Here is a 10,000-nt window from a genome sequence, read left to right as displayed (position 1 = left end):
CCCACGACCCTGAGATTAAGAGTCTCATGCTCTACCGACTGAGCTAGCCGGGCTTGCTTGCTTCAGCTGAAATGTCAAAAATTGCAAAATGGCGCCAGCCTCACCTTTGCCATCCGCACAGAAGAAGGCAATCTTGTATGGCCTGATTTGGCTGGCCACGTTTTTCAGCACTGAGCAACAGGGCAAGGCATTGGTGGTTCAGTGGTAGAATTCTCACCTGCCACGCGGGAGGCCCGGGTTTGATTCCCGGCCAATGCAAATGCTAGGATTTTGGCACACCTCCACACTTTGCACTTCTCAAGCTTAAGACATCTTTGCAGGCCAGAAGCCATTTAAGGACATTTGCAAGAGTCACCGTGGCACTTGGCCAAAGTGCTGGCTGACAGTCGAGAAGAGGGACCCTAGTACCCAGCAAACATGACTCTAAGACACACAAGTTAAAGCAGCCTTGGGACACTTGCGTGCCCAAAGGCTTTGCATGTCTTCTAGCAGTGCCAGTGACGTGCAGCATCTCTCCCTCTCCAGTACTCACCTATTAGGCTTCTTTTTAACTGTCTAGAAAAGCCTCGGAAATGCCAAGTCAGCAGCATCTGCTCATCTGGTGTTGTTTTACAACTTTTTGCCTTGTTGTCTTTGCACTCTACTCAGGGCCTTGCTCAAATTTGGAGCGTTCTCTCTAGGCCCTCATTCATTCTACTTTGGTCCTGAGTTTTCTCACAGTAGATGTTGAGATGTTGTGTCAGCTTACCTACAACTTGCTTTCCCAGCACCTAGCAATTAAGAAAACATACTAAAAGTACAGAAAAAAAAGTAGTAACAAACTTAAGTCAAATGAAAGCAACCACTTTTTTTGCTTGCCGGGACTGAAAGGGTTTTTGGTTTGTAACTTTTGTTGGGAAGTACCTCATCTAAAAACAAGTTAAGGGAAAGAGCAACTTCCTTTTTTTCAATCCTCTCAGCTAAATCTCTGGCCGTGTGCAGAGTGCCCTCCTCATACTGCTATGTGAGCAACTTTGGAGTGCAAAGCCTAATACACACCATACCAATGCCTGTCAGATAGATGGGTCGAACAGATGATTTTCGGCAGGTCCGATCTGATTTCCGATCGTTTTTCTGATTGATTTGCATAGTAGTGATCGGAAATCCGAACGGAAATCCGATCGTGTCTGTCGGAAAGGATCTATCGGCCCATCTATCTGATGGGGAATTGCATGGTGTGCACCAGGCATACGAGAATGAGTATCTTTCAGGTGGTTGTTCCTTGTCAAGTGATTGATTGTAAGTCTCTCCTTGACAAAAGGACTGGAGTAAAGCCAATGGAAATCTGGGAAAAGCAGATAAGAAAAGTAGTATAGGAAAGATAAGTAAGATTGTAAGAAGGAGTGTTTTTCTCTTTCTTGGGGTGGTGAAGCACTTTTGCTGAAAAGTTGTTAAAAGAGGTTGTGTGAGTAAAAGTGAAGGGGAAAGCTGAGATGACATTTTCGTTTGTTAGCAAAGGGAGTGGGGAGTGGCATGTGAAAGAGGAAGTGATGGCCTGGTGATGGTTTGTAATCGTTTTGGAGGAGCTCTGCCTAGTAGAAAGTAAAAGGAGAAGCTTTGATCGCCCAACGTGGGGCTCAAACCCACGACCCTGAGATTAAGAGTCTCATGCTCTACCGACTGAGCTAGCCAGGCTTGCTTGCTTGAGCTGAAATGTCAAAAATTGCAAAATGGCGCCAGCCTCACCTTTGCCATCCGCACAGAAGAAGGCAATCTTGTATGGCCTGATTTGGCTGGCCACATTTTTCAGCACCGAGCAACAGGGCAAGGCATTGGTGGTTCAGTGGTAGAATTCTCGCCTGCCACGCAGGAGGCCCGGGTTCGATTCCCGGCCAATGCAAATGCTAGGATTTTGGCACACCTCCACACTTTGCACTTCTCAAGCTTAAGACATCTCTGCAGGCCAGAAGCCATTTAAGGACATTTGCAAGAGTCACCGTGGCACTTGGCCACAGTGCTGGCTGACAGTCGAGAAGAGGGACACTAGTACCCAGCAAACATGACTCTAAGACACACAAGTTAAAGCAGCCTTGGGACACTTGCGTGCCCAAAGGCCTTGCATGTCTTCTAGCAGTGCCAGTGACGTGCAGCATCTCTCCCTCTCCAGTACTCACCTATTAGGCTTCTTTTTAACTGTCTAGAAAAGCCTCGGAAATGCCAAGTCAGCAGCATCTGCTCATCTGGTGTTGTTTTACAACTTTTTGCCTTGTTGTCTTTGCACTCTACTCAGGGCCTTGCTCAAATTTGGAGCGTTCTCTCTAGGCCCTCATTCATTCTTCTTTTGTCCTGAGTTTTCTCACAGTAGATGTTGAGATGTTGTGTCAGCTTACCTACAACTTGCTTTCCCAGCACCTAGCAATTAAGAAAACATACTAAAAGTACAGAAAAAAAAGTAGTAACAAACTTAAGTCAAATGAAAGCAACCACTTTTTTTGCTTGCCGGGACTGAAAGGCTTTTTGGTTTGTAACTTTTGTTGGGAAGTACCTCATCTAAAAACAAGTTAAGGGAAAGAGCAACTTCCTTTTTTTCAATCCTCTCAGCTAAATCTCAGGCCGTGTGCAGAGTGCCCTCCTCATACTGCTATGTGAGCACCTTTGGAGTGCAAAGCCTAATACACACCATACCAATGCCTGTCAGATAGATGGGTCGAACAGATGATTTCCGGCAGGTCCGATCTGATTTCCGATCGTTTTTCTGATTGATTTGCATAGTAGTGATCGGAAATCCGAACGGAAATCCGATCGTGTCTGTCGGAAAGGATCTATCGGCCCATCTATCTGATGGGGAATTGCATGGTGTGCACCAGGCATACGAGAATGAGTATCTTTCAGGTGGTTGTTCCTTGTCAAGTGATTGATTGTAAGTCTCTCCTTGACAAAAGGACTGGAGTAAAGCCAATGGAAATCTGGGAAAAGCAGATAAGAAAAGTAGTATAGGAAAGATGAGTAAGATTGTAAGAAGGAGTGTTTTTCTCTTTCTTGGGGTGGTGAAGCACTTTTGCTGAAAAGTTGTTAAAAGAGGTTGTGTGAGTAAAAGTGAAGGGGAAAGCTGAGATGACATTTTCGTTTGTTAGCAAAGGGAGTGGGGAGTGGCATGTGAAAGAGGAAGTGATGGCCTGGTGATGGTTTGTAATCGTTTTGGAGGAGCTCTGCCTAGTAGAAAGTAAAAGGAGAAGCTTTGATCACCCAACGTGGGGCTCGAACCCACGACCCTGAGATTAAGAGTCTCATGCTCTACCGACTGAGCTAGCCGGGCTTGCTTGCTTGAGCTGAAATGTCAAAAATTGCAAAATGGCGCCAGCCTCACCTTTGCCATCCGCACAGAAGAAGGCAATCTTGTATGGCCTGATTTGGCTGGCCACGTTTTTCAGCACCGAGCAACAGGGCAAGGCATTGGTGGTTCAGTGGTAGAATTCTCGCCTGCCACGCGGGAGGCCTGGGTTTGATTCCCGGCCAATGCAAATGCTAGGATTTTGGCACACCTCCACACTTTGCACTTCTCAAGCTTAAGACATCTCTGCAGGCCAGAAGCCATTTAAGGACATTTGCAAGAGTCACCGTGGCACTTGGCCACAGTGCTGGCTGACAGTCGAGAAGAGGGACACTAGTACCCAGCAAACATGACTCTAAGACACACAAGTTAAAGCAGCCTTGGGACACTTGCGTGCCTAAAGGCCTTGCATGTCTTCTAGCAGTGCCAGTGACGTGCAGCATCTCTCCCTCTCCAGTACTCACCTATTAGGCTTCTTTTTAACTGTCTAGAAAAGCCTCGGAAATGCCAAGTCAGCAGCATCTGCTCATCTGGTGTTGTTTTACAACTTTTTGCCTTGTTGTCTTTGCACTCTACTCAGGGCCTTGCTCAAATTTGGAGCGTTCTCTCTAGGCCCTCATTCATTCTACTTTTGTCCTGAGTTTTCTCACAGTAGATGTTGAGATGTTGTGTCAGCTTACCTACAACTTGCTTTCCCAGCACCTAGCAATTAAGAAAACATACTAAAAGTACAGAAAAAAAAGTAGTAACAAACTTAAGTCAAATGAAAGCAACCACTTTTTTTGCTTGCCGGGACTGAAAGGCTTTTTGGTTTGTAACTTTTGTTGGGAAGTACCTCATCTAAAAACAAGTTAAGGGAAAGAGCAACTTCCTTTTTTTCAATCCTCTCAGCTAAATCTCAGGCCGTGTGCAGAGTGCCCTCCTCATACTGCTATGTGAGCACCTTTGGAGTGCAAAGCCTAATACACACCATACCAATGCCTGTCAGATAGATGGGTCGAACAGATGATTTCCGGCAGGTCCGATCTGATTTCCGATCGTTTTTCTGATTGATTTGCATAGTAGTGATCGGAAATCCGAACGGAAATCCGATCGTGTCTGTCGGAAAGGACCTATCGGCCCATCTATCTGATGGGGAATTGCATGGTGTGCACCAGGCATACGAGAATGAGTATCTTTCAGGTGGTTGTTCCTTGTCAAGTGATTGATTGTAAGTCTCTCCTTGACAAAAGGACTTGAGTAAAGCCAATGGAAATCTGGGAAAAGCAGATAAGAAAAGTAGTATAGGAAAGATGAGTAAGATTGTAAGAAGGAGTGTTTTTCTCTTTCTTGGGGTGGTGAAGCACTTTTGCTGAAAAGTTGTTAAAAGAGGTTGTGTGAGTAAAAGTGAAGGGGAAAGCTGAGATGACATTTTCGTTTGTTAGCAAAGGGAGTGGGGAGTGGCATGTGAAAGAGGAAGTGATGGCCTGGTGATGGTTTGTAATCGTTTTGGAGGAGCTCTGCCTAGTAGAAAGTAAAAGGAGAAGCTTTGATCGCCCAACGTGGGGCTCAAACCCACGACCCTGAGATTAAGAGTCTCATGCTCTACCGACTGAGCTAGCCAGGCTTGCTTGCTTGAGCTGAAATGTCAAAAATTGCAAAATGGCGCCAGCCTCACCTTTGCCATCCGCACAGAAGAAGGCAATCTTGTATGGCCTGATTTGGCTGGCCACGTTTTTCAGCACCGAGCAGCAGGGCAAGGCATTGGTGGTTCAGTGGTAGAATTCTCGCCTGCCACGCGGGAGGCCCGGGTTCGATTCCCGGCCAATGCAAATGCTAGGATTTTGGCACACCTCCACACTTTGCACTTCTCAAGCTTAAGACATCTCTGCAGGCCAGAAGCCATTTAAGGACATTTGCAAGAGTCACCGTGGCACTTGGCCACAGTGCTGGCTGACAGTCGAGAAGAGGGACCCTAGTACCCAGCAAACATGACACTAAGACACACAAGTTAAAGCAGCCTTGGGACACTTGCGTGCCCAAAGGCCTTGCATGTCTTCTAGCAGTGCCAGTGACGTGCAGCATCTCTCCCTCTCCAGTACTCACCTATTAGGCTTCTTTTTAACTGTCTAGAAAAGCCTCGGAAATGCCAAGTCAGCAGCATCTGCTCATCTGGTGTTGTTTTACAACTTTTTGCCTTGTTGTCTTTGCACTCTACTCAGGGCCTTGCTCAAATTTGGAGCGTTCTCTCTAGGCCCTCATTCATTCTACTTTTGTCCTGAGTTTTCTCACAGTAGATGTTGAGATGTTGTGTCAGCTTACCTACAACTTGCTTTCCCAGCACCTAGCAATTAAGAAAACATACTAAAAGTACAGAAAAAAAAATAGTAACAAACTTAAGTCAAATGAAAGCAACCACTTTTTTTGCTTGCCGGGACTGAAAGGCTTTTTGGTTTGTAACTTTTGTTGGGAAGTACCTCATCTAAAAACAAGTTAAGGGAAAGAGCAACTTCCTTTTTTTCAATCCTCTCAGCTAAATCTCAGGCCGTGTGCAGAGTGCCCTCCTCATACTTCTATGTGAGCACCTTTGGAGTGCAAAGCCTAATACACACCATACCAATGCCTGTCAGATAGATGGGTCGAACAGATGATTTCCGGCAGGTCCGATCTGATTTCCGATCGTTTTTCTGATTGATTTGCATAGTAGTGATCGGAAATCCGAACGGAAATCCGATCGTGTCTGTCGGAAAGGATCTATCGGCCCATCTATCTGATGGGGAATTGCATGGTGTGCACCAGGCATACGAGAATGAGTATCTTTCAGGTGGTTGTTCCTTGTCAAGTGATTGATTGTAAGTCTCTCCTTGACAAAAGGACTGGAGTAAAGCCAACGGAAATCTGGGAAAAGCAGATAAGAAAAGTAGTATAGGAAAGATGAGTAAGATTGTAAGAAGGAGTGTTTTTCTCTTTCTTGGGGTGGTGAAGCACTTTTGCTGAAAAGTTGTTAAAAGAGGTTGTGAGAGTAAAAGTGAAGGGGAAAGCTGAGATGACATTTTCGTTTGTTAGCAAAGGGAGTGGGGAGTGGCATGTGAAAGAGGAAGTGATGGCCTGGTGATGGTTTGTAATCGTTTTGGAGGAGCTCTGCCTAGTAGAAAGTAAAAGGAGAAGCTTTGATCGCCCAACGTGGGGCTCGAACCCACGACCCTGAGATTAAGAGTCTCATGCTCTACCGACTGAGCTAGCCGGACTTGCTTGCTTGAGCTGAAATGTCAAAAATTGCAAAATGGCACCAGCCTCACCTTTGCCATCCGCACAGAAGAAGGCAATCTTGTATGGCCTGATTTGGCTGGCCACATTTTTCAGCACCGAGCAACAGGGCAAGGCATTGGTGGTTCAGTGGTAGAATTCTCGCCTGCCACGCAGGAGGCCCGGGTTCGATTCCCGGCCAATGCAAATGCTAGGATTTTGGCACACCTCCACACTTTGCACTTCTCAAGCTTAAGACATCTCTGCAGGCCAGAAGCCATTTAAGGACATTTGCAAGAGTCACCGTGGCACTTGGCCACAGTGCTGGCTGACAGTCGAGAAGAGGGACACTAGTACCCAGCAAACATGACTCTAAGACACACAAGTTAAAGCAGCCTTGGGACACTTGCGTGCCCAAAGGCCTTGCATGTCTTCTAGCAGTGCCAGTGACGTGCAGCATCTCTCCCTCTCCAGTACTCACCTATTAGGCTTCTTTTTAACTGTCTAGAAAAGCCTCGGAAATGCCAAGTCAGCAGCATCTGCTCATCTGGTGTTGTTTTACAACTTTTTGCCTTGTTGTCTTTGCACTCTACTCAGGGCCTTGCTCAAATTTGGAGCGTTCTCTCTAGGCCCTCATTCATTCTTCTTTTGTCCTGAGTTTTCTCACAGTAGATGTTGAGATGTTGTGTCAGCTTACCTACAACTTGCTTTCCCAGCACCTAGCAATTAAGAAAACATACTAAAAGTACAGAAAAAAAAGTAGTAACAAACTTAAGTCAAATGAAAGCAACCACTTTTTTTGCTTGCCGGGACTGAAAGGCTTTCTGGTTTGTAACTTTTGTTGGGAAGTACCTCATCTAAAAACAAGTTAAGGGAAAGAGCAACTTCCTTTTTTTCAATCCTCTCAGCTAAATCTCAGGCCGTGTGCAGAGTGCCCTCCTCATACTGCTATGTGAGCACCTTTGGAGTGCAAAGCCTAATACACACCATACCAATGCCTGTCAGATAGATGGGTCGAACAGATGATTTCCGGCAGGTCCGATCTGATTTCCGATCGTTTTTCTGATTGATTTGCATAGTAGTGATCGGAAATCCGAACGGAAATCCGATCGTGTCTGTCGGAAAGGATCTATCGGCCCATCTATCTGATGGGGAATTGCATGGTGTGCACCAGGCATACGAGAATGAGTATCTTTCAGGTGGTTGTTCCTTGTCAAGTGATTGATTGTAAGTCTCTCCTTGACAAAAGGACTGGAGTAAAGCCAATGGAAATCTGGGAAAAGCAGATAAGAAAAGTAGTATAGGAAAGATGAGTAAGATTGTAAGAAGGAGTGTTTTTCTCTTTCTTGGGGTGGTGAAGCACTTTTGCTGAAAAGTTGTTAAAAGAGGTTGTGTGAGTAAAAGTGAAGGGGAAAGCTGAGATGACATTTTCGTTTGTTAGCAAAGGGAGTGGGGAGTGGCATGTGAAAGAGGAAGTGATGGCCTGGTGATGGTTTGTAATCGTTTTGGAGGAGCTCTGCCTAGTAGAAAGTAAAAGGAGAAGCTTTGATCGCCCAACGTGGGGCTCAAACCCACGACCCTGAGATTAAGAGTCTCATGCTCTACCGACTGAGCTAGCCGGGCTTGCTTGCTTGAGCTGAAATGTCAAAAATTGCAAAATGTCGCCAGCCTCACCTTTGCCATCCGCACAGAAGAAGGCAATCTTGTATGGCCTGATTTGGCTGGCCACGTTTTTCAGCACCGAGCAACAGGGCAAGGCATTGGTGGTTCAGTGGTAGAATTCTCGCCTGCCACGCGGGAGGCCCGGGTTCGATTCCCGGCCAATGCAAATGCTAGGATTTTGGCACACCTCCACACTTTGCACTTCTCAAGCTTAAGACATCTCTGCAGGCCAGAAGCCATTTAAGGACATTTGCAAGAGTCACCGTGGCACTTGGCCACAGTGCTGGCTGACAGTCGAGAAGAGGGACACTAGTACCCAGCAAACATGACTCTAAGACACACAAGTTAAAGCAGCCTTGGGACACTTGCGTGCCCAAAGGCCTTGCATGTCTTCTAGCAGTGCCAGTGACGTGCAGCATCTCTCCCTCTCCAGTACTCACCTATTAGGCTTCTTTTTAACTGTCTAGAAAAGCCTCGGAAATGCCAAGTCAGCAGCATCTGCTCATCTGGTGTTGTTTTACAACTTTTTGCCTTGTTGTCTTTGCACTCTACTCAGGGCCTTGCTCAAATTTGGAGCGTTCTCTCTAGGCCCTCATTCATTCTTCTTTTGTCCTGAGTTTTCTCACAGTAGATGTTGAGATGTTGTGTCAGCTTACCTACAACTTGCTTTCCCAGCACCTAGCAATTAAGAAAACATACTAAAAGTACAGAAAAAAAAGTAGTAACAAACTTAAGTCAAATGAAAGCAACCACTTTTTTTGCTTGCCGGGACTGAAAGGCTTTTTGGTTTGTAACTTTTGTTGGGAAGTACCTCATCTAAAAACAAGTTAAGGGAAAGAGCAACTTCCTTTTTTTCAATCCTCTCAGCTAAATCTCAGGCCGTGTGCAGAGTGCCCTCCTCATACTGCTATGTGAGCACCTTTGGAGTGCAAAGCCTAATACACACCATACCAATGCCTGTCAGATAGATGGGTCGAACAGATGATTTCCGGCAGGTCCGATCTGATTTCCGATCGTTTTTCTGATGGATTTGCATAGTAGTGATCGGAAATCCGAACGGAAATCCGATCGTGTCTGTCGGAAAGGATCTATCGGCCCATCTATCTGATGGGGAATTGCATGGTGTGCACCAGGCATACGAGAATGAGTATCTTTCAGGTGGTTGTTCCTTGTCAAGTGATTGATTGTAAGTCTCTCCTTGACAAAAGGACTGGAGTAAAGCCAATGGAAATCTGGGAAAAGCAGATAAGAAAAGTAGTATAGGAAAGATGAGTAAGATTGTAAGAAGGAGTGTTTTTCTCTTTCTTGGGGTGGTGAAGCACTTTTGCTGAAAAGTTGTTAAAAGAGGTTGTGTGAGTAAAAGTGAAGGGGAAAGCTGAGATGACATTTTCGTTTGTTAGCAAAGGGAGTGGGGAGTGGCATGTGAAAGAGGAAGTGATGGCCTGGTGATGGTTTGTAATCGTTTTGGAGGAGCTCTGCCTAGTAGAAAGTAAAAGGAGAAGCTTTGATCGCCCAACGTGGGGCTCGAACCCACGACCCTGAGATTAAGAGTCTCATGCTCTACCGACTGAGCTAGCCGGGATTGCTTGCTTGAGCTGAAATGTCAAAAATTGCAAAATGCCACCAGCCTCACCTTTGCCATCCGCACAGAAGAAGGCAATCTTGTATGGCCTGATTTGGCTGGCCACGTTTTTCAGCACCAAGCAACAGGGCAAGGCATTGGTGGTTCAGTGGTAGAATTCTCGCCTGCCACGCGGGAGGCCCGGGTTCGATTCCCGGCCAATGCAAATGCTAGGATTTTGG

General features: G+C 46.0%; 3 non-coding genes across 3 annotated transcripts; all 3 read left to right on the top strand.

Moving 5' to 3' along the window:
* Positions 1-5,050: 5,050 nt before the first annotated feature.
* TRNAG-GCC (transfer RNA glycine (anticodon GCC)) lies at positions 5,051-5,121 on the top strand. The gene has a single exon. It is a non-coding gene; the product is annotated as a tRNA-Gly (tRNA).
* A 3,171-nt stretch (positions 5,122-8,292) lies between these two features.
* TRNAG-GCC (transfer RNA glycine (anticodon GCC)) lies at positions 8,293-8,363 on the top strand. The gene has a single exon. It is a non-coding gene; the product is annotated as a tRNA-Gly (tRNA).
* A 1,550-nt stretch (positions 8,364-9,913) lies between these two features.
* Positions 9,914-9,984, top strand: TRNAG-GCC (transfer RNA glycine (anticodon GCC)). Its single transcript has one exon. It is a non-coding gene; the product is annotated as a tRNA-Gly (tRNA).
* The last annotated feature ends 16 nt before the right edge of the window (positions 9,985-10,000 follow it).

This window comes from Hyperolius riggenbachi, chromosome 4 (assembly GCF_040937935.1).
Source record: "Hyperolius riggenbachi isolate aHypRig1 chromosome 4, aHypRig1.pri, whole genome shotgun sequence".
NCBI classification, from domain to species: domain Eukaryota; kingdom Metazoa; phylum Chordata; class Amphibia; order Anura; family Hyperoliidae; genus Hyperolius; species Hyperolius riggenbachi.
Note: the sequence above shows the minus strand (reverse complement) of the source record. Positions and strands in the feature narration are given on the sequence as shown.